This window comes from Nothobranchius furzeri, chromosome 10 (genome assembly GCF_043380555.1).
Source record: "Nothobranchius furzeri strain GRZ-AD chromosome 10, NfurGRZ-RIMD1, whole genome shotgun sequence".
NCBI lineage: Eukaryota > Metazoa > Chordata > Actinopteri > Cyprinodontiformes > Nothobranchiidae > Nothobranchius > Nothobranchius furzeri.
In genome coordinates, this window is record NC_091750.1 from 6,257,493 (window position 1) to 6,278,755 (window position 21,263).

At 40.9% G+C, this 21,263-nt stretch overlaps 3 long non-coding RNA genes across 3 annotated transcripts; all 3 read left to right on the forward strand.

Moving 5' to 3' along the window:
• The first annotated feature begins 508 nt into the window (after window positions 1-508).
• Window positions 509-5,029, forward strand: LOC139072078 (uncharacterized). The gene is made up of 3 exons (XR_011521692.1): window positions 509-2,625; window positions 2,766-2,946; window positions 3,293-5,029. It is a non-coding gene; the product is annotated as an uncharacterized lncRNA (long non-coding RNA).
• A 57-nt stretch (window positions 5,030-5,086) lies between these two features.
• LOC139072077 (uncharacterized) lies at window positions 5,087-8,757 on the forward strand. The gene is made up of 3 exons (XR_011521691.1): window positions 5,087-6,354; window positions 6,495-6,675; window positions 7,021-8,757. It is a non-coding gene; the product is annotated as an uncharacterized lncRNA (long non-coding RNA).
• Window positions 8,758-9,967: 1,210 nt separating this feature from the next.
• Window positions 9,968-12,484, forward strand: LOC139072079 (uncharacterized). Its single transcript, XR_011521693.1, has 3 exons — window positions 9,968-10,082; window positions 10,223-10,403; window positions 10,748-12,484. It is a non-coding gene; the product is annotated as an uncharacterized lncRNA (long non-coding RNA).
• Window positions 12,485-21,263: the final 8,779 nt, after the last annotated feature.

Sequence of the window (21,263 nt, forward strand, 5' to 3'; positions counted from 1 at the left end):
GTTTTACACAATAGTTTTAGTTCTGGTCAAAAAGTGTCTGAGAATTATAAGACACCTTTCGTCAAACTTTTTGACAGGTCTATTGTTCTCAGACACTTTTTGACCAGAACTAAAACTATTGTGTAAAACTTTCTGTCTAGCAGCACCTCAAATAATGGATGAATCATCAGAGGCTGTAAGCACACACACACACACACACACACACACACACACACACACACACACACACACACACACACACACACACACACACTTCTCTAAGAAGTAAAAGGATTACATTCAAACATTTGTCTTTGACTAAACCATTCAAACATTTCTCTCACTTCACAAAAGCAATGGTTTGCCATCCTAAACCATTTATGGTTCTGTTGTAAACCACCCTGCATACTCAAGCCTATAAGAATAAAATTTGATCCTTACCTCAGTGTGACGCTTTTAGTCGACAACTCACAAAGCAAATGGGATGGTCTGCTTGCTCTCGAGTGGGTGGCATAAGCTGAAGTCAATGCAAGAACTTTTGCAGCCTTTTGCTGAACATACGAAATCCAACGTGAACATGTGCCAGATGGCTGAGTAAATCAAAGAGATTATTAATGACATAGACAATGTGTCACTCTGAAGAGTTTGTGTGTGTTCAGCAAAAGGCTGCAAAAGTTCTTGCATTGACTTCAGCTTATGCCACCCACTCGAGAGCAAGCAGACCATCCCATCTTGTTTGCTACTTCACAAACAGATTCTTTAACTTTGAGGAGACGTACAACCATTTCATAAGTACTTGACCAGCGTGTGGGGCTGTCATTCACAGCAGTTAGGCCGCACTCATCCACTGTCAGTGAGCCATTTTTTTCTTAGAGCTTGGCTTTTCACCATTCGGACAGATCTGAGCTTTTAAAGAGTTATACACAATAGGATTACACTCAGAAGGGAGGGGGCTGTGGGAACCGATGGGCTATCACAAAAAGAAACTTCACACGCCATTACACACATTAGCCTATGACGTGGGGATCATGGACATCTGTACACGTTCAACAATACGCCATTGATGATGCGGCGTGGGGGGTCTAGGCCATCTGGATGATCAACAATACACATGTCCATTTGATTAATGATACGGAAGGGGGGGCAAAGATTGAACAATACACCTGTCCATTTGATTAATGATAGGAAGGGGGGGCAAGGTCAAGGGTCAAATGAACAATAGGACTAAAAGGTCAAAAAGGTCCAAGAACAATAGACCTGTCAAAAAGTTTGACGAAAGGTGTCTTATAATTCTCTCTAATGGACCCAGAATGATGTGAAATTGTGCTTCGTGCAACATAATTCTGGGTGCCATTTAAAAACCATAAGTGCTAATGACTCGATTCTTTTTTGTGGTTGTAGGGGCTGTTGACTGGAGTACAGTAAAACAAACCTGATCTCTCTAGGACATTCAGAAGCCAAGTTATAAGCCCACAAAAGTGTAACTGGACCACTTCTTTAAAGAGCAAGTAACGTCTAAATTAACTTTTTTTTGCTGATGAACTGTATAAATGAGTGTCTAATAGTGTTTTAAATGTGTGCATTCTTTATTTTAGCATTTTGGTGCATTTTCTTTAAAAATTAAAAATTCTGTCTAAAAACCACAGTAATGCGCCACCTTCAGCTGAAAACATAGAATTTGAGTCATTTTGAATAAATTTTAGCCAATGGCTAAAGAGTAAGATACTACGTAAACCAGTAGAGTACTACGTAGCAGCTCCGTGCCAAAGTTATAAAAGCAACGAGAGTCTCGGCCACGCCCTGTGGCGAGTGGGAGTTGGATTTGCAAGCGAGTGTAGGAGGTTAGCGGTAGTTCAGCATTAGCATATAGCATTAGCATATCCTAGTCTTAGCATATCTTTTAGTGTTATAAATACTTATTTAGTGTTAGCTTGGCTGTTGGATATTGTAGTTTAGTTAGTGTTTGGCTGTTAGTGTAATTGGGAAAGTATTTCGGGTTTAGTGCTCCATATCGTCTTAGTATTGGTGAGTAGGTGTAGTGTAGTATGCTTGCGGTGACTCTGTGGGCATTTTACCCGCGATTCTGCACGTCTCCGTTTGAAGAGGGAGGCTGCCCACCGTGGCTCTTCCGCGATTTAGATGCAGCCCACCGACTCTGCTCCCCCACCACGGCGGGCTCCAGTCTGAGGTGAGTCAGCTAAATAAACGTTTTAACATCTTCTATAGACAATTCCCTACCTAAATGCAAATTCTGAGAGACGTGGTTCACTTCCTTTAGCTAGTCAGTCGGCAATTCTGCAACAGTGGCTCTAACTGACGCAGCACTTGACAGACAGCATTACAGCGTGAAATCCAGCTTGTGACCCGGTTCTGTGAGGAATTCTGTTCAGGAGGTCACATTTCAGGCTCTCCACATCATATGTGACTGACTTTTACGTTATAACAACGATCACACACTAGGAATGTTATAAAGCGCCTATATAGGAGATTATTTTGTATATTATCTGACTTTATAAACTCCCAACAACAATGTGCTTCTATTTTTTTTTTCAGGCTAAATCTACCCAAGACACTGGCTGTCAGACTGATTTAGCTGCAAGAATGCTCTTGTCCAGGCTGATGTGAAGCCTTACCGGCGTAGCAAAGGTGAATTATTTTTAATAATCTTCTATGTAAACATTTTATTATCACCTTCTAGTTTTAATTTGTTTTACAGATTATTTTTACACGTGATTTTATGCTCTTTTAAACATTTATAAATGTGCTGCTTCTTTGTTTTAACAAAGCCAGCCAGAATGGAGCTCACAGCCGCAGTGTGTCTGGTGACCCACAGGGACCATGATGAAAATTCATCTTCCAGAAAGTCCCAGAGCGTCCAGACCCCCTGAAAAGACCAAGATGTAAGGTGTCTGCTGTTGATTCCAGCTTCCACCTCAGTGACAGTGCAAGCTCAGTGAACTGTTCAAGGTAAAAAAAAAAATTAAAACATTTCAGAATTTTTAAGATATTAACAATTAAATAAGTATGTGATTAATTCATGACATCATGAAGGAGGCTACTGATTCTGGCCCTGTGACACTTGGTGGTGACGAGTGAGCTGATTCACCTGGAAAATAACTTTTACATTAAATATTTTGTTTTTGCTATCAAAAGTAAATTAACTAATAACCTGCATTATTGCAGGACACTCAGCAAAATATGGACTCTACACCATGAGGCATGCACACATTAATATTCTATAAGAGCACATAAGGTGAGCAACACCACATATTGTACACTGTCCTGAATTTGTTTTCTTTCTGCATCTCATTAGCCTGGCTGATCACCTGATAACTCCTGTCATCTGGTTATGACAGCATGAGGATGTCCTCACACACCTGTAACCTATCAGCTCATCCTGCAGAATAGAGAGAGAAGAGACAACACCACATCTCCTGTTCCTGGAAAGCCTTCAGCCATCCTTCGATGACTGAGAACCTCCATCAGCTCTGTCTCCTGTCTGCCTACAATTATTATAATAAATATTGTGTTTGACAAGTTTTTTGTGCTGCCAAATATCTCATTTAGATTCCAGTTTTGATATTTTAATGGATATTTATAAATAACATTGAATATCACATTTTTGTTGCATGTTTAACTAGCTATTGTGATTAATTAAACTAGCACCTCACTGTTAAAAGCTCGTTTTAATTTCAAGCATGTTTAAGTATTTATGGACATGAACAAAAACAGGAAATATATAAATTGAGATTTATTTAATTAATATAACAAATAAGGGGGAAAGAGAAAGGCACATTCTTCTGGAAGTTCCTGATCCTGAGGACACCAGCAGAGACCAGCTGCAGACACCAGAGGACCTAGAACCGAGAGAGCAGCTGTTATTAGTAAATAAATAAAGAAATCAGGGCAGTTTTAGTGGGCTGAACACATTACAGAATAATTTTCTCATGGGGCATTTTCATAACTTTATGCAGCAGACTGTAACTTGAGCCCAGAGCTACCGGAGAGCTGCTATCCAGCATGTTTCAGTGGATTTTCCTGCTTTAACAGGTTAGATTAGCTGTTAAGCAGCTCAGCTATTTGTTGCTGATTAAAACCAGGTGTGCTGAAGCAGATAAACCTCTAAAACATGCTGAATACTAGCTTTTTAGGGCCGTGGAGACAAACCCTGCAGCTAATCCAATGCTATGGCTAACGGCTACTTACCTTTCAGAGGTGATTCTGTTGGGTCGGTTCTGGGAGTTTCAGGCAACTCACAAGCTCAAAACAATAAGACTCAGGTCCGCTTGTCTCCTCCAAATAGACTTGGTCCCTTTCTTCTCGAGTGTCTGTGTAAGGAGGGGGAGAAACGTCCTCCACTTCTAATAACTGCTCAGAGTGAAGGGAGCTAGCTTCGTCTAGTTAGCCATCGTCTTCGTCACTGCCGCGGCTCCGCCCTCTCGGTCCTCCAGGCAACGCCTACTAATGTTGCATTTTTTAAAATTGATACGTGGGTGGGGGTAAGACTCTGAGGCACACTTGACATGCACTTTAAATTGACACCAGATCCGGTGACCTTTGGGACATGGTTTGACCCCCTTAGGAAAGTGCTATCATCATGAAACGTTCAGATCACTTACAACTCAATAGATTCTACCTTCCTGTAACGTTTCAGCCTGATTGGACCTTGTTTTCACACAAATGAACCCAGAATGATGTGAAATTGTGCTTCATGCAACATAATTCTGGGTGCCATGTAAAAACCATAAGTGCTAATGACTCCATTCCTTTTTGTGGTTGTAGGGGCTGTTGATTGGAGTACACTAAAACAAACCTGATCTCTCTAGGACATTCAGAAGCCAAGTTATAAGCCCACAAATGTGTAACTTGACTACTTCTTTAAAGTGACACCAGATCCGGTGAGCTTTGGGACATGGTTTGACCCCCTTAGGAATGTGCGATCATCATGAAACGTTCAGATAACTTACAACTCAATAGATTCTACCTTCTTGTAACGTTTCAGCCTGATTGGACCTTGTTTTCACACAAATGGACCCAGAATGATGTGAAATTGTGCTTCGTGCAACATAATTCTGGGTGCCATTTAAAAACCATAAGTGCTAATGACTCGATTCTTTTTTGTGGTTGTAGGGGCTGTTGACTGGAGTACAGTAAAACAAACCTGATCTCTCTAGGACATTCAGAAGCCAAGTTATAAGCCCACAAAAGTGTAACTGGACCACTTCTTTAAAGAGCAAGTAACGTCTAAATTAACTTTTTTTTGCTGATGAACTGTATAAATGAGTGTCTAATAGTGTTTTAAATGTGTGCATTCTTTATTTTAGCATTTTGGTGCATTTTCTTTAAAAATTAAAAATTCTGTCTAAAAACCACAGTAATGCGCCACCTTCAGCTGAAAACATAGAATTTGAGTCATTTTGAATAAATTTTAGCCAATGGCTAAAGAGTAAGATACTACGTAAACCAGTAGAGTACTACGTAGCAGCTCCGTGCCAAAGTTATAAAAGCAACGAGAGTCTCGGCCACGCCCTGTGGCGAGTGGGAGTTGGATTTGCAAGCGAGTGTAGGAGGTTAGCGGTAGTTCAGCATTAGCATATAGCATTAGCATATCCTAGTCTTAGCATATCTTTTAGTGTTATAAATACTTATTTAGTGTTAGCTTGGCTGTTGGATATTGTAGTTTAGTTAGTGTTTGGCTGTTAGTGTAATTGGGAAAGTATTTCGGGTTTAGTGCTCCATATCGTCTTAGTATTGGTGAGTAGGTGTAGTGTAGTATGCTTGCGGTGACTCTGTGGGCATTTTACCCGCGATTCTGCACGTCTCCGTTTGAAGAGGGAGGCTGCCCACCGTGGCTCTTCCGCGATTTAGATGCAGCCCACCGACTCTGCTCCCCCACCACGGCGGGCTCCAGTCTGAGGTGAGTCAGCTAAATAAACGTTTTAACATCTTCTATAGACAATTCCCTACCTAAATGCAAATTCTGAGAGACGTGGTTCACTTCCTTTAGCTAGTCAGTCGGCAATTCTGCAACAGTGGCTCTAACTGACGCAGCACTTGACAGACAGCATTACAGCGTGAAATCCAGCTTGTGACCCGGTTCTGTGAGGAATTCTGTTCAGGAGGTCACATTTCAGGCTCTCCACATCATATGTGACTGACTTTTACGTTATAACAACGATCACACACTAGGAATGTTATAAAGCGCCTATATAGGAGATTATTTTGTATATTATCTGACTTTATAAACTCCCAACAACAATGTGCTTCTATTTTTTTTTTCAGGCTAAATCTACCCAAGACACTGGCTGTCAGACTGATTTAGCTGCAAGAATGCTCTTGTCCAGGCTGATGTGAAGCCTTACCGGCGTAGCAAAGGTGAATTATTTTTAATAATCTTCTATGTAAACATTTTATTATCACCTTCTAGTTTTAATTTGTTTTACAGATTATTTTTACACGTGATTTTATGCTCTTTTAAACATTTATAAATGTGCTGCTTCTTTGTTTTAACAAAGCCAGCCAGAATGGAGCTCACAGCCGCAGTGTGTCTGGTGACCCACAGGGACCATGATGAAAATTCATCTTCCAGAAAGTCCCAGAGCGTCCAGACCCCCTGAAAAGACCAAGATGTAAGGTGTCTGCTGTTGATTCCAGCTTCCACCTCAGTGACAGTGCAAGCTCAGTGAACTGTTCAAGGTAAAAAAAAAATTAAAACATTTCAGAATTTTTAAGATATTAACAATTAAATAAGTATGTGATTAATTCATGACATCATGAAGGAGGCTACTGATTCTGGCCCTGTGACACTTGGTGGTGACGAGTGAGCTGATTCACCTGGAAAATAACTTTTACATTAAATATTTTGTTTTTGCTATCAAAAGTAAATTAACTAATAACCTGCATTATTGCAGGACACTCAGCAAAATATGGACTCTACACCATGAGGCATGCACACATTAATATTCTATAAGAGCACATAAGGTGAGCAACACCACATATTGTACACTGTCCTGAATTTGTTTTCTTTCTGCATCTCATTAGCCTGGCTGATCACCTGATAACTCCTGTCATCTGGTTATGACAGCATGAGGATGTCCTCACACACCTGTAACCTATCAGCTCATCCTGCAGAATAGAGAGAGAAGAGACAACACCACATCTCCTGTTCCTGGAAAGCCTTCAGCCATCCTTCGATGACTGAGAACCTCCATCAGCTCTGTCTCCTGTCTGCCTACAATTATTATAATAAATATTGTGTTTGACAAGTTTTTTGTGCTGCCAAATATCTCATTTAGATTCCAGTTTTGATATTTTAATGGATATTTATAAATAACATTGAATATCACATTTTTGTTGCATGTTTAACTAGCTATTGTGATTAATTAAACTAGCACCTCACTGTTAAAAGCTCGTTTTAATTTCAAGCATGTTTAAGTATTTATGGACATGAACAAAAACAGGAAATATATAAATTGAGATTTATTTAATTAATATAACAAATAAGGGGGAAAGAGAAAGGCACATTCTTCTGGAAGTTCCTGATCCTGAGGACACCAGCAGAGACCAGCTGCAGACACCAGAGGACCTAGAACCGAGAGAGCAGCTGTTATTAGTAAATAAATAAAGAAATCAGGGCAGTTTTAGTGGGCTGAACACATTACAGAATAATTTTCTCATGGGGCATTTTCATAACTTTATGCAGCAGACTGTAACTTGAGCCCAGAGCTACCGGAGAGCTGCTATCCAGCATGTTTCAGTGGATTTTCCTGCTTTAACAGGTTAGATTAGCTGTTAAGCAGCTCAGCTATTTGTTGCTGATTAAAACCAGGTGTGCTGAAGCAGATAAACCTCTAAAACATGCTGAATACTAGCTTTTTAGGGCCGTGGAGACAAACCCTGCAGCTAATCCAATGCTATGGCTAACGGCTACTTACCTTTCAGAGGTGATTCTGTTGGGTCGGTTCTGGGAGTTTCAGGCAACTCACAAGCTCAAAACAATAAGACTCAGGTCCGCTTGTCTCCTCCAAATAGACTTGGTCCCTTTCTTCTCGAGTGTCTGTGTAAGGAGGGGGAGAAACGTCCTCCACTTCTAATAACTGCTCAGAGTGAAGGGAGCTAGCTTCGTCTAGTTAGCCATCGTCTTCGTCACTGCCGCGGCTCCGCCCTCTCGGTCCTCCAGGCAACGCCTACTAATGTTGCATTTTTTAAAATTGATACGTGGGTGGGGGTAAGACTCTGAGGCACACTTGACATGCACTTTAAATTGACACCAGATCCGGTGACCTTTGGGACATGGTTTGACCCCCTTAGGAAAGTGCTATCATCATGAAACGTTCAGATCACTTACAACTCAATAGATTCTACCTTCCTGTAACGTTTCAGCCTGATTGGACCTTATTTTCACACAAATGAACCCAGAATGATGTGAAATTGTGCTTCATGCAACATAATTCTGGGTGCCATGTAAAAACCATAAGTGCTAATGACTCCATTCCTTTTTGTGGTTGTAGGGGCTGTTGATTGGAGTACACTAAAACAAACCTGATCTCTCTAGGACATTCAGAAGCCAAGTTATAAGCCCACAAATGTGTAACTTGACTACTTCTTTAAAGTGACACCAGATCCGGTGAGCTTTGGGACATGGTTTGACCCCCTTAGGAATGTGCGATCATCATGAAACGTTCAGATAACTTACAACTCAATAGATTCTACCTTCTTGTAACGTTTCAGCCTGATTGGACCTTGTTTTCACACAAATGGACCCAGAATGATGTGAAATTGTGCTTCGTGCAACATAATTCTGGGTGCCATTTAAAAACCATAAGTGCTAATGACTCGATTCTTTTTTGTGGTTGTAGGGGCTGTTGACTGGAGTACAGTAAAACAAACCTGATCTCTCTAGGACATTCAGAAGCCAAGTTATAAGCCCACAAAAGTGTAACTGGACCACTTCTTTAAAGAGCAAGTAACGTCTAAATTAACTTTTTTTTGCTGATGAACTGTATAAATGAGTGTCTAATAGTGTTTTAAATGTGTGCATTCTTTATTTTAGCATTTTGGTGCATTTTCTTTAAAAATTAAAAATTCTGTCTAAAAACCACAGTAATGCGCCACCTTCAGCTGAAAACATAGAATTTGAGTCATTTTGAATAAATTTTAGCCAATGGCTAAAGAGTAAGATACTACGTAAACCAGTAGAGTACTACGTAGCAGCTCCGTGCCAAAGTTATAAAAGCAACGAGAGTCTCGGCCACGCCCTGTGGCGAGTGGGAGTTGGATTTGCAAGCGAGTGTAGGAGGTTAGCGGTAGTTCAGCATTAGCATATAGCATTAGCATATCCTAGTCTTAGCATATCTTTTAGTGTTATAAATACTTATTTAGTGTTAGCTTGGCTGTTGGATATTGTAGTTTAGTTAGTGTTTGGCTGTTAGTGTAATTGGGAAAGTATTTCGGGTTTAGTGCTCCATATCGTCTTAGTATTGGTGAGTAGGTGTAGTGTAGTATGCTTGCGGTGACTCTGTGGGCATTTTACCCGCGATTCTGCACGTCTCCGTTTGAAGAGGGAGGCTGCCCACCGTGGCTCTTCCGCGATTTAGATGCAGCCCACCGACTCTGCTCCCCCACCACGGCGGGCTCCAGTCTGAGGTGAGTCAGCTAAATAAACGTTTTAACATCTTCTATAGACAATTCCCTACCTAAATGCAAATTCTGAGAGACGTGGTTCACTTCCTTTAGCTAGTCAGTCGGCAATTCTGCAACAGTGGCTCTAACTGACGCAGCACTTGACAGACAGCATTACAGCGTGAAATCCAGCTTGTGACCCGGTTCTGTGAGGAATTCTGTTCAGGAGGTCACATTTCAGGCTCTCCACATCATATGTGACTGACTTTTACATTATAACAACGATCACACACTAGGAATGTTATAAAGCGCCTATATAGGAGATTATTTTGTATATTATCTGACTTTATAAACTCCCAACAACAATGTGCTTCTATTTTTTTTTTTAGGCTAAATCTACCCAAGACACTGGCTGTCAGACTGATTTAGCTGCAAGAATGCTCTTGTCCAGGCTGATGTGAAGCCTTACCGGCGTAGCAAAGGTGAATTATTTTTAATAATCTTCTATGTAAACATTTTATTATCACCTTCTAGTTTTAATTTGTTTTACAGATTATTTTTACACGTGATTTTATGCTCTTTTAAACATTTATAAATGTGCTGCTTCTTTGTTTTAACAAAGCCAGCCAGAATGGAGCTCACAGCCGCAGTGTGTCTGGTGACCCACAGGGACCATGATGAAAATTCATCTTCCAGAAAGTCCCAGAGCGTCCAGACCCCCTGAAAAGACCAAGATGTAAGGTGTCTGCTGTTGATTCCAGCTTCCACCTCAGTGACAGTGCAAGCTCAGTGAACTGTTCAAGGTAAAAAAAAATTAAAACATTTCAGAATTTTTAAGATATTAACAATTAAATAAGTATGTGATTAATTCATGACATCATGAAGGAGGCTACTGATTCTGGCCCTGTGACACTTGGTGGTGACGAGTGAGCTGATTCACCTGGAAAATAACTTTTACATTAAATATTTTGTTTTTGCTATCAAAAGTAAATTAACTAATAACCTGCATTATTGCAGGACACTCAGCAAAATATGGACTCTACACCATGAGGCATGCACACATTAATATTCTATAAGAGCACATAAGGTGAGCAACACCACATATTGTACACTGTCCTGAATTTGTTTTCTTTCTGCATCTCATTAGCCTGGCTGATCACCTGATAACTCCTGTCATCTGGTTATGACAGCATGAGGATGTCCTCACACACCTGTAACCTATCAGCTCATCCTGCAGAATAGAGAGAGAAGAGACAACACCACATCTCCTGTTCCTGGAAAGCCTTCAGCCATCCTTCGATGACTGAGAACCTCCATCAGCTCTGTCTCCTGTCTGCCTACAATTATTATAATAAATATTGTGTTTGACAAGTTTTTTGTGCTGCCAAATATCTCATTTAGATTCCAGTTTTGATATTTTAATGGATATTTATAAATAACATTGAATATCACATTTTTGTTGCATGTTTAACTAGCTATTGTGATTAATTAAACTAGCACCTCACTGTTAAAAGCTCGTTTTAATTTCAAGCATGTTTAAGTATTTATGGACATGAACAAAAACAGGAAATATATAAATTGAGATTTATTTAATTAATATAACAAATAAGGGGGAAAGAGAAAGGCACATTCTTCTGGAAGTTCCTGATCCTGAGGACACCAGCAGAGACCAGCTGCAGACACCAGAGGACCTAGAACCGAGAGAGCAGCTGTTATTAGTAAATAAATAAAGAAATCAGGGCAGTTTTAGTGGGCTGAACACATTACAGAATAATTTTCTCATGGGGCATTTTCATAACTTTATGCAGCAGACTGTAACTTGAGCCCAGAGCTACCGGAGAGCTGCTATCCAGCATGTTTCAGTGGATTTTCCTGCTTTAACAGGTTAGATTAGCTGTTAAGCAGCTCAGCTATTTGTTGCTGATTAAAACCAGGTGTGCTGAAGCAGATAAACCTCTAAAACATGCTGAATACTAGCTTTTTAGGGCCGTGGAGACAAACCCTGCAGCTAATCCAATGCTATGGCTAACGGCTACTTACCTTTCAGAGGTGATTCTGTTGGGTCGGTTCTGGGAGTTTCAGGCAACTCACAAGCTCAAAACAATAAGACTCAGGTCCGCTTGTCTCCTCCAAATAGACTTGGTCCCTTTCTTCTCGAGTGTCTGTGTAAGGAGGGGGAGAAACGTCCTCCACTTCTAATAACTGCTCAGAGTGAAGGGAGCTAGCTTCGTCTAGTTAGCCATCGTCTTCGTCACTGCCGCGGCTCCGCCCTCTCGGTCCTCCAGGCAACGCCTACTAATGTTGCATTTTTTAAAATTGATACGTGGGTGGGGGTAAGACTCTGAGGCACACTTGACATGCACTTTAAATTGACACCAGATCCGGTGACCTTTGGGACATGGTTTGACCCCCTTAGGAAAGTGCTATAATCATGAAACGTTCAGATCACTTACAACTCAATAGATTCTACCTTCCTGTAACGTTTCAGCCTGATTGGACCTTGTTTTCACACAAATGAACCCAGAATGATGTGAAATTGTGCTTCATGCAACATAATTCTGGGTGCCATGTAAAAACCATAAGTGCTAATGACTCCATTCCTTTTTGTGGTTGTAGGGGCTGTTGATTGGAGTACACTAAAACAAACCTGATCTCTCTAGGACATTCAGAAGCCAAGTTATAAGCCCACAAATGTGTAACTTGACTACTTCTTTAAAGTGACACCAGATCCGGTGAGCTTTGGGACATGGTTTGACCCCCTTAGGAATGTGCGATCATCATGAAACGTTCAGATAACTTACAACTCAATAGATTCTACCTTCTTGTAACGTTTCAGCCTGATTGGACCTTGTTTTCACACAAATGGACCCAGAATGATGTGAAATTGTGCTTCGTGCAACATAATTCTGGGTGCCATTTAAAAACCATAAGTGCTAATGACTCGATTCTTTTTTGTGGTTGTAGGGGCTGTTGACTGGAGTACAGTAAAACAAACCTGATCTCTCTAGGACATTCAGAAGCCAAGTTATAAGCCCACAAAAGTGTAACTGGACCACTTCTTTAAAGAGCAAGTAACGTCTAAATTAACTTTTTTTTGCTGATGAACTGTATAAATGAGTGTCTAATAGTGTTTTAAATGTGTGCATTCTTTATTTTAGCATTTTGGTGCATTTTCTTTAAAAATTAAAAATTCTGTCTAAAAACCACAGTAATGCGCCACCTTCAGCTGAAAACATAGAATTTGAGTCATTTTGAATAAATTTTAGCCAATGGCTAAAGAGTAAGATACTACGTAAACCAGTAGAGTACTACGTAGCAGCTCCGTGCCAAAGTTATAAAAGCAACGAGAGTCTCGGCCACGCCCTGTGGCGAGTGGGAGTTGGATTTGCAAGCGAGTGTAGGAGGTTAGCGGTAGTTCAGCATTAGCATATAGCATTAGCATATCCTAGTCTTAGCATATCTTTTAGTGTTATAAATACTTATTTAGTGTTAGCTTGGCTGTTGGATATTGTAGTTTAGTTAGTGTTTGGCTGTTAGTGTAATTGGGAAAGTATTTCGGGTTTAGTGCTCCATATCGTCTTAGTATTGGTGAGTAGGTGTAGTGTAGTATGCTTGCGGTGACTCTGTGGGCATTTTACCCGCGATTCTGCACGTCTCCGTTTGAAGAGGGAGGCTGCCCACCGTGGCTCTTCCGCGATTTAGATGCAGCCCACCGACTCTGCTCCCCCACCACGGCGGGCTCCAGTCTGAGGTGAGTCAGCTAAATAAACGTTTTAACATCTTCTATAGACAATTCCCTACCTAAATGCAAATTCTGAGAGACGTGGTTCACTTCCTTTAGCTAGTCAGTCGGCAATTCTGCAACAGTGGCTCTAACTGACGCAGCACTTGACAGACAGCATTACAGCGTGAAATCCAGCTTGTGACCCGGTTCTGTGAGGAATTCTGTTCAGGAGGTCACATTTCAGGCTCTCCACATCATATGTGACTGACTTTTACGTTATAACAACGATCACACACTAGGAATGTTATAAAGCGCCTATATAGGAGATTATTTTGTATATTATCTGACTTTATAAACTCCCAACAACAATGTGCTTCTATTTTTTTTTCAGGCTAAATCTACCCAAGACACTGGCTGTCAGACTGATTTAGCTGCAAGAATGCTCTTGTCCAGGCTGATGTGAAGCCTTACCGGCGTAGCAAAGGTGAATTATTTTTAATAATCTTCTATGTAAACATTTTATTATCACCTTCTAGTTTTAATTTGTTTTACAGATTATTTTTACACGTGATTTTATGCTCTTTTAAACATTTATAAATGTGCTGCTTCTTTGTTTTAACAAAGCCAGCCAGAATGGAGCTCACAGCCGCAGTGTGTCTGGTGACCCACAGGGACCATGATGAAAATTCATCTTCCAGAAAGTCCCAGAGCGTCCAGACCCCCTGAAAAGACCAAGATGTAAGGTGTCTGCTGTTGATTCCAGCTTCCACCTCAGTGACAGTGCAAGCTCAGTGAACTGTTCAAGGTAAAAAAAAAATTAAAACATTTCAGAATTTTTAAGATATTAACAATTAAATAAGTATGTGATTAATTCATGACATCATGAAGGAGGCTACTGATTCTGGCCCTGTGACACTTGGTGGTGACGAGTGAGCTGATTCACCTGGAAAATAACTTTTACATTAAATATTTTGTTTTTGCTATCAAAAGTAAATTAACTAATAACCTGCATTATTGCAGGACACTCAGCAAAATATGGACTCTACACCATGAGGCATGCACACATTAATATTCTATAAGAGCACATAAGGTGAGCAACACCACATATTGTACACTGTCCTGAATTTGTTTTCTTTCTGCATCTCATTAGCCTGGCTATCACCTGATAACTCCTGTCATCTGGTTATGACAGCATGAGGATGTCCTCACACACCTGTAACCTATCAGCTCATCCTGCAGAATAGAGAGAGAAGAGACAACACCACATCTCCTGTTCCTGGAAAGCCTTCAGCCATCCTTCGATGACTGAGAACCTCCATCAGCTCTGTCTCCTGTCTGCCTACAATTATTATAATAAATATTGTGTTTGACAAGTTTTTTGTGCTGCCAAATATCTCATTTAGATTCCAGTTTTGATATTTTAATGGATATTTATAAATAACATTGAATATCACATTTTTGTTGCATGTTTAACTAGCTATTGTGATTAATTAAACTAGCACCTCACTGTTAAAAGCTCGTTTTAATTTCAAGCATGTTTAAGTATTTATGGACATGAACAAAAACAGGAAATATATAAATTGAGATTTATTTAATTAATATAACAAATAAGGGGGAAAGAGAAAGGCACATTCTTCTGGAAGTTCCTGATCCTGAGGACACCAGCAGAGACCAGCTGCAGACACCAGAGGACCTAGAACCGAGAGAGCAGCTGTTATTAGTAAATAAATAAAGAAATCAGGGCAGTTTTAGTGGGCTGAACACATTACAGAATAATTTTCTCATGGGGCATTTTCATAACTTTATGCAGCAGACTGTAACTTGAGCCCAGAGCTACCGGAGAGCTGCTATCCAGCATGTTTCAGTGGATTTTCCTGCTTTAACAGGTTAGATTAGCTGTTAAGCAGCTCAGCTATTTGTTGCTGATTAAAACCAGGTGTGCTGAAGCAGATAAACCTCTAAAACATGCTGAATACTAGCTTTTTAGGGCCGTGGAGACAAACCCTGCAGCTAATCCAATGCTATGGCTAACGGCTACTTACCTTTCAGAGGTGATTCTGTTGGGTCGGTTCTGGGAGTTTCAGGCAACTCACAAGCTCAAAACAATAAGACTCAGGTCCGCTTGTCTCCTCCAAATAGACTTGGTCCCTTTCTTCTCGAGTGTCTGTGTAAGGAGGGGGAGAAACGTCCTCCACTTCTAATAACTGCTCAGAGTGAAGGGAGCTAGCTTCGTCTAGTTAGCCATCGTCTTCGTCACTGCCGCGGCTCCGCCCTCTCGGTCCTCCAGGCAACGCCTACTAATGTTGCATTTTTTAAAATTGATACGTGGGTGGGGGTAAGACTCTGAGGCACACTTGACATGCACTTTAAATTGACACCAGATCCGGTGACCTTTGGGACATGGTTTGACCCCCTTAGGAAAGTGCTATCATCATGAAACGTTCAGATCACTTACAACTCAATAGATTCTACCTTCCTGTAACGTTTCAGCCTGATTGGACCTTGTTTTCACACAAATGAACCCAGAATGATGTGAAATTGTGCTTCATGCAACATAATTCTGGGTGCCATGTAAAAACCATAAGTGCTAATGACTCCATTCCTTTTTGTGGTTGTAGGGGCTGTTGATTGGAGTACACTAAAACAAACCTGATCTCTCTAGGACATTCAGAAGCCAAGTTATAAGCCCACAAATGTGTAACTTGACTACTTCTTTAAAGTGACACCAGATCCGGTGAGCTTTGGGACATGGTTTGACCCCCTTAGGAATGTGCGATCATCATGAAACGTTCAGATAACTTACAACTCAATAGATTCTACCTTCTTGTAACGTTTCAGCCTGATTGGACCTTGTTTTCACATAAATGGACCCAGAATGATGTGAAATTGTGCTTCGTGCAACATAATTCTGGGTGCCATTTAAAAACCATAAGTGCTAATGACTCCATTCTTTTTTGGGGTAATGGGGGCTGTTAATTGGAGTACTCTAAAATAAACCTGACCTCTCTAGGTAATTCAGAAGCCAAGTTATAAGCCCACAAAGGTGTAACTGGACTACTTCTTTAAAGTGACACCAGGGCCGGTGACCTTTGGGACATGGTTTGACCCCCTTAGGAAATTGCTATCATCATGAAACGTTGAGATCACTTACAACTCAATAGATTCTACCTTCCTGTAACGTTTCAGCCTGATTGGACCTTGTTTTCACACAAATGAACCCAGAATGATGTGAAATTGTGCTTCGTGCAAAATAATTCTGGGTGCCATTTAAAAACCATAAGTGCTAATGACTCCATTCCTTTTTGGGGTAATGGGGGCTGTTAATTGGAGTACTCTAAATTAAACCTGACCTCTCTAGGATATTCAGAAGCCAAGTTATAAGCCCAAAAAGGTGTAACTGCACTACTTCTTTAAAGTGACACCAGGCCCGGTGACCGTTGGGACATGGTTTGACCCCCTATAGGAATGTGCGATCATCATGAAACGTTCAGATCACTTACAGCTCAATAGATTCTACCTTCTTGTAACGTTTCAGCCTGATTGGACCTTGTTTTCACACAAATGGACCCAGATTGATGTGAAATTGTGCTTCGTGCAACATAATTCTGGGTGCCATTTACAAACCATAAGTGCTAATGACTCCATTCCTTTTTGTGGTTGTAGGGGCTGTTGATTGGAGTACACTAAAACAAACCTGACCTCTCTAGGACATTCAGAAGCCAAGTTATAAGCCCACAAATGTGTAACTGGACTACTTCTTTTAATTGACACCAGATCCGGTGACCTTTGGGACATGGTTTGATCCCCTTAGGAAAGTGCTATCATCATGAAACGTTCAGATCACTTTAAACTCAATAGATTCTACCTTCTTGTAACGTTTCAGCCTGATTGGACCTTGTTTTCACACAAATGGACCCAGAATGATGTGAAATTGTGCTTCGTGCAACATAATTCTGGGTGCCATTTACAAACCATAAGTGCTAATGACTCCATTCCTTTTTGTGGTTGTAGGGGCTGTTGATTGGAGTACACTAAAACACACCTGATCTCTCTAGGACATTCAGAAGTCAAGTTATAAGCCCACAAATGTGTAACTGGACCACTTCTTTAAATTGACACCAGATCCGGTGACCTTTGGGACATGGTTTGACCCCCTTAGGAAAGTGCTATCGTCATGAAACGTTCAGATCACTTACAACTCAATAGATTCTACCTTCCTGTAACGTTTCAGCCTGATTGGACCTTGTTTTCACACAAATGAACCCAGAATGATGTGAAATTGTGCTTCGTGCAACATAATTCTGGGTGCCATTCACAAACCATAAGTGCTAATGACTACATTCCTTTTTGTGGTTGTAGGGGCTGTTGATTGGAGTACACTAAAACAAACCTGATCTCTCTAGGACATTCAGAAGCCAAGTTATAAGCCCACAAAGGTGTAACTGGTCTACTTCTTTAAAGTGACACCAGATCAGGTGACCTTTGGGACATGGTTTGACCCCCTATAGGAATGTGCGATCATCATGAAACGTTCAGATCACTTACAACTCAATAGATTCTACCTTCTTGTAACGTGTCAGCCTGATTGGACCTTGTTTTCACACAAATGGACCCAGAATGATGTGAAATTGTGCTTTGTGCAACATAATTCTGGGTGCCATTTACAAACCATAAGTGCTAATGACTCCAATCCTTTTTGTGGTTGTAGGCGCTGTTGATTGGAGTACACTAAAACAAGCCTGACCTCTCTAGGACATTCAGAAGCCAAGTTATAAGCCCACAAATGTGTAACTGGACTACTTCTTTAAAGTGACACCAGGCCCGGTGTCCTTTGGGACATGGTTTGATCCCCTATAGGAATGTGCGATCATCATGAAACGTTCAGATCACTTACAACTCAATAGATTCTACCTTCTTGTAACATTTCAGCCTGATTGGACCTTGTTTTCACCCAAATGGACCCAGAATGATGTGAAATTGTGCTTCGTGCAACATAATTCTGGGTGCCATTTACAAACCATAAGTGCTAATGACTCCATTCCTTTTTGTGGTTGTAGGGGCTTTTGATTGGAGTACACTAAAACACACCTGATCTCTCTAGGACATTCAGAAGCCAAGTTATAAGCCCACAAATGTGTAACTGGACCACTTCTTTAAATTGACACCAGATCCGGTGACCTTTGGGACATGGTTTGACCCCCTATAGGAATGTGCGATCATCATGAAACGTTCAGATCACTTACAACTCAATAGATTCTACCTTCTTGTAACGTGTCAGCCTGATTGGACCTTGTTTTCACACAAATGGACCCAGAATGATGTGAAATTGTGCTTTGTGCAACATAATTCTGGGTGCCATTTACAAACCATAAGTGCTAATGACTCCAGTCCTTTTTGTGGTTGTAGGCGCTGTTGATTGGAGTACACTAAAACAAGCCTGACCTCTCTAGGGCATTCAGAAGCCAAGTTATATGCCCACAAAGGTGTAACTGGACTACTTCTTTAAAGTGACACCAGGCCCGGTGTCCTTTGGGACATGGTTTGATCCCCTATAGGAATGTGCGATCATCATGAAACGTTCAGATCACTTACAACTCAATAGATTCTACCTTCTTGTAACGTTTCAGCCTGATTGGACCTTGTTTTCACCCAAATGGACCCAGAATGATGTGAAATTGTGCTTCGTGCAACATAATTCTGGGTGCCAATTACAAACCATAAGTGCTAATGACTCCATTCCTTTTTGTGGTTGTAGGGGCTGGTGATTGGAGTACACTAAAACACACCTGATCTCTCTAGGACATTCAGAAGCCAAGTTATAAGCCCACAAATGTGTAACTGGACCACTTCTTTAAATTGACACCAGATCCGGTGACCTTTGGGACATGGTTTGACCCCCTTAGGAAAGTGCTATCACCATGAAACGTTCAGATCACTTACAACTCAATAGATTCTACCTTCTTGTAACGTTTCAGCCTGATTGGACCTTGTTTTCACACAAATGAACCCAGAATGATGTCAAATTGTGCTTCGTGCAACATAATTCTGGGTGCCATTTAAAAACCATAAGTGCTAATGACTCCATTCCTTTTTGGGGTAATGGGAGCTGTTAATTGGAGTACTCTAAACAAACCTGACCTCTCTAGGATATTCAGAAGCCAAGTTATAATCCCACAAATGTGTAACTGGACTACTTCTTTAAAGTGACACCAGGCCCGGTGACCTTTGGGACATGGTTTGATACCCTATAGGAATGTGCGATCATCATGAAACGTTCAGATCACTTACAACTCAATAGATTCTACCTTCTTGTAACGTTTCAGCCTGATTGGACCTTGTTTTCACACAAATGGACCCAGAATGATGTGAAATTGTGCTTCGTGCAACATAATTCTGGGTGCCATTTAAAACCATAAGTGCTAATGACTCCATTCCTTTTTGTGGTTGTAGAGGCTGTTGATTGGAGTACACTAAAACATACCTGACTTCTCTAGGACATTCAGAAGCCAAGTTATAAGCCCACAAATGTGTAACTGGACTACTTTAAATTGACACCAGATCCGGTGACCTTTGGGACATGGTTTGACCCCCTTAGGAAAGTGCTATCGTCATGAAACGTTCAGATCACTTACAACTCAATAGATTCTACCTTCCTGTAATGTTTCAGCCTGATTGGACCTTGTTTTCACACAAATGAACCCAGAATGATGTGAAATTGTGCTTCGTGTAACATAATTCTGGGTGCCATTTAAAAACCATAAGTGCTAATGACTCCATTCCTTTTTGGGGTAATGGGGGCTGTTAATTGGAGTCCTCTAAATTAAACCTGACCTCTCTAGGATATTCAGAAGCCAAGTTATAAGCCCACAAAGGTGTACCTGCACTACTTCTTTAAAGTGACACCAGGCCCGGTGACCTTTGAGACATGGTTTGACCCCATATAGGAATGTGCGATCATCATGAAACGTTCAGATCACTTACAACTCAATAGATTCTACCTTCCTGTAACGTTTCAGTCTGATTGGACCTTGTTTTCACACAAATGAACGCAGAATGATGTGAAATTGTGCTTCGTGCAACATAATTCTGGGTGCCATTTACAAACCATAAGTGCTAATGACTACATTCCTTTTTGTGGTTGTAGGGGCTGTTGAATGGAGTACACTAAAACAAACCTGATCTCTCTAGGACATTCAGAAGCCAAGTTATAAGCCCACAAAGGTGTAACTGGTCTACTTCTTTAAAGTGACACCAGATCCGGTGACCTTTGGGACATGGTTTGACCCCCTATAGGAATGTGCGATCATCATGAAATGTTCAGATCACTTACAACTCAATAGATTCTACCTTCTTGTAACGTGTCAGCCTGATTGGACCTTGTTTTCACACAAATGGACCCAGAATGATGTGAAATTGTGCTTTGTGCAACATAATTCTGGGTGCCATTTACAAACCATAAGTGCTAATGACTCCATTCCTTTTTGTGGTTGTAGGCGCTGTTGATTGGAGTACACTAAAACAAGCCTGACCTCTCTAGGACATTCAGAAGCCAAGTTATAAGCCCACAAAGGTGTAACTGGACTACTTCTTTAAAGTGACACCAGGCCCGGTGACCTTTGGGACATGGTTTGATCCCTTATAGGAATGTGCGATCATCATGAAACATTCAGATCACTTACAACTCAATAGATTCTACCTTCTTTTAACGTTTCAGCCTGATTGGACCTTGTTTTCACCCAAATGGACCCAGAATGATGTGAAATTGTGCTTCGTGCAACATAATTCTGGGTGCCATTTACAAACCATAAGTGCTAATGACTCCATTCCTTTTTGTGGTTGTAGGGGCTGTTGATTGGAGTACACTAAAACACACCTGATCTCTCTAGGATATTCAGAAGCCAAGTTATAAGCCCACAAATGTGTAACTGGACCACTTCTT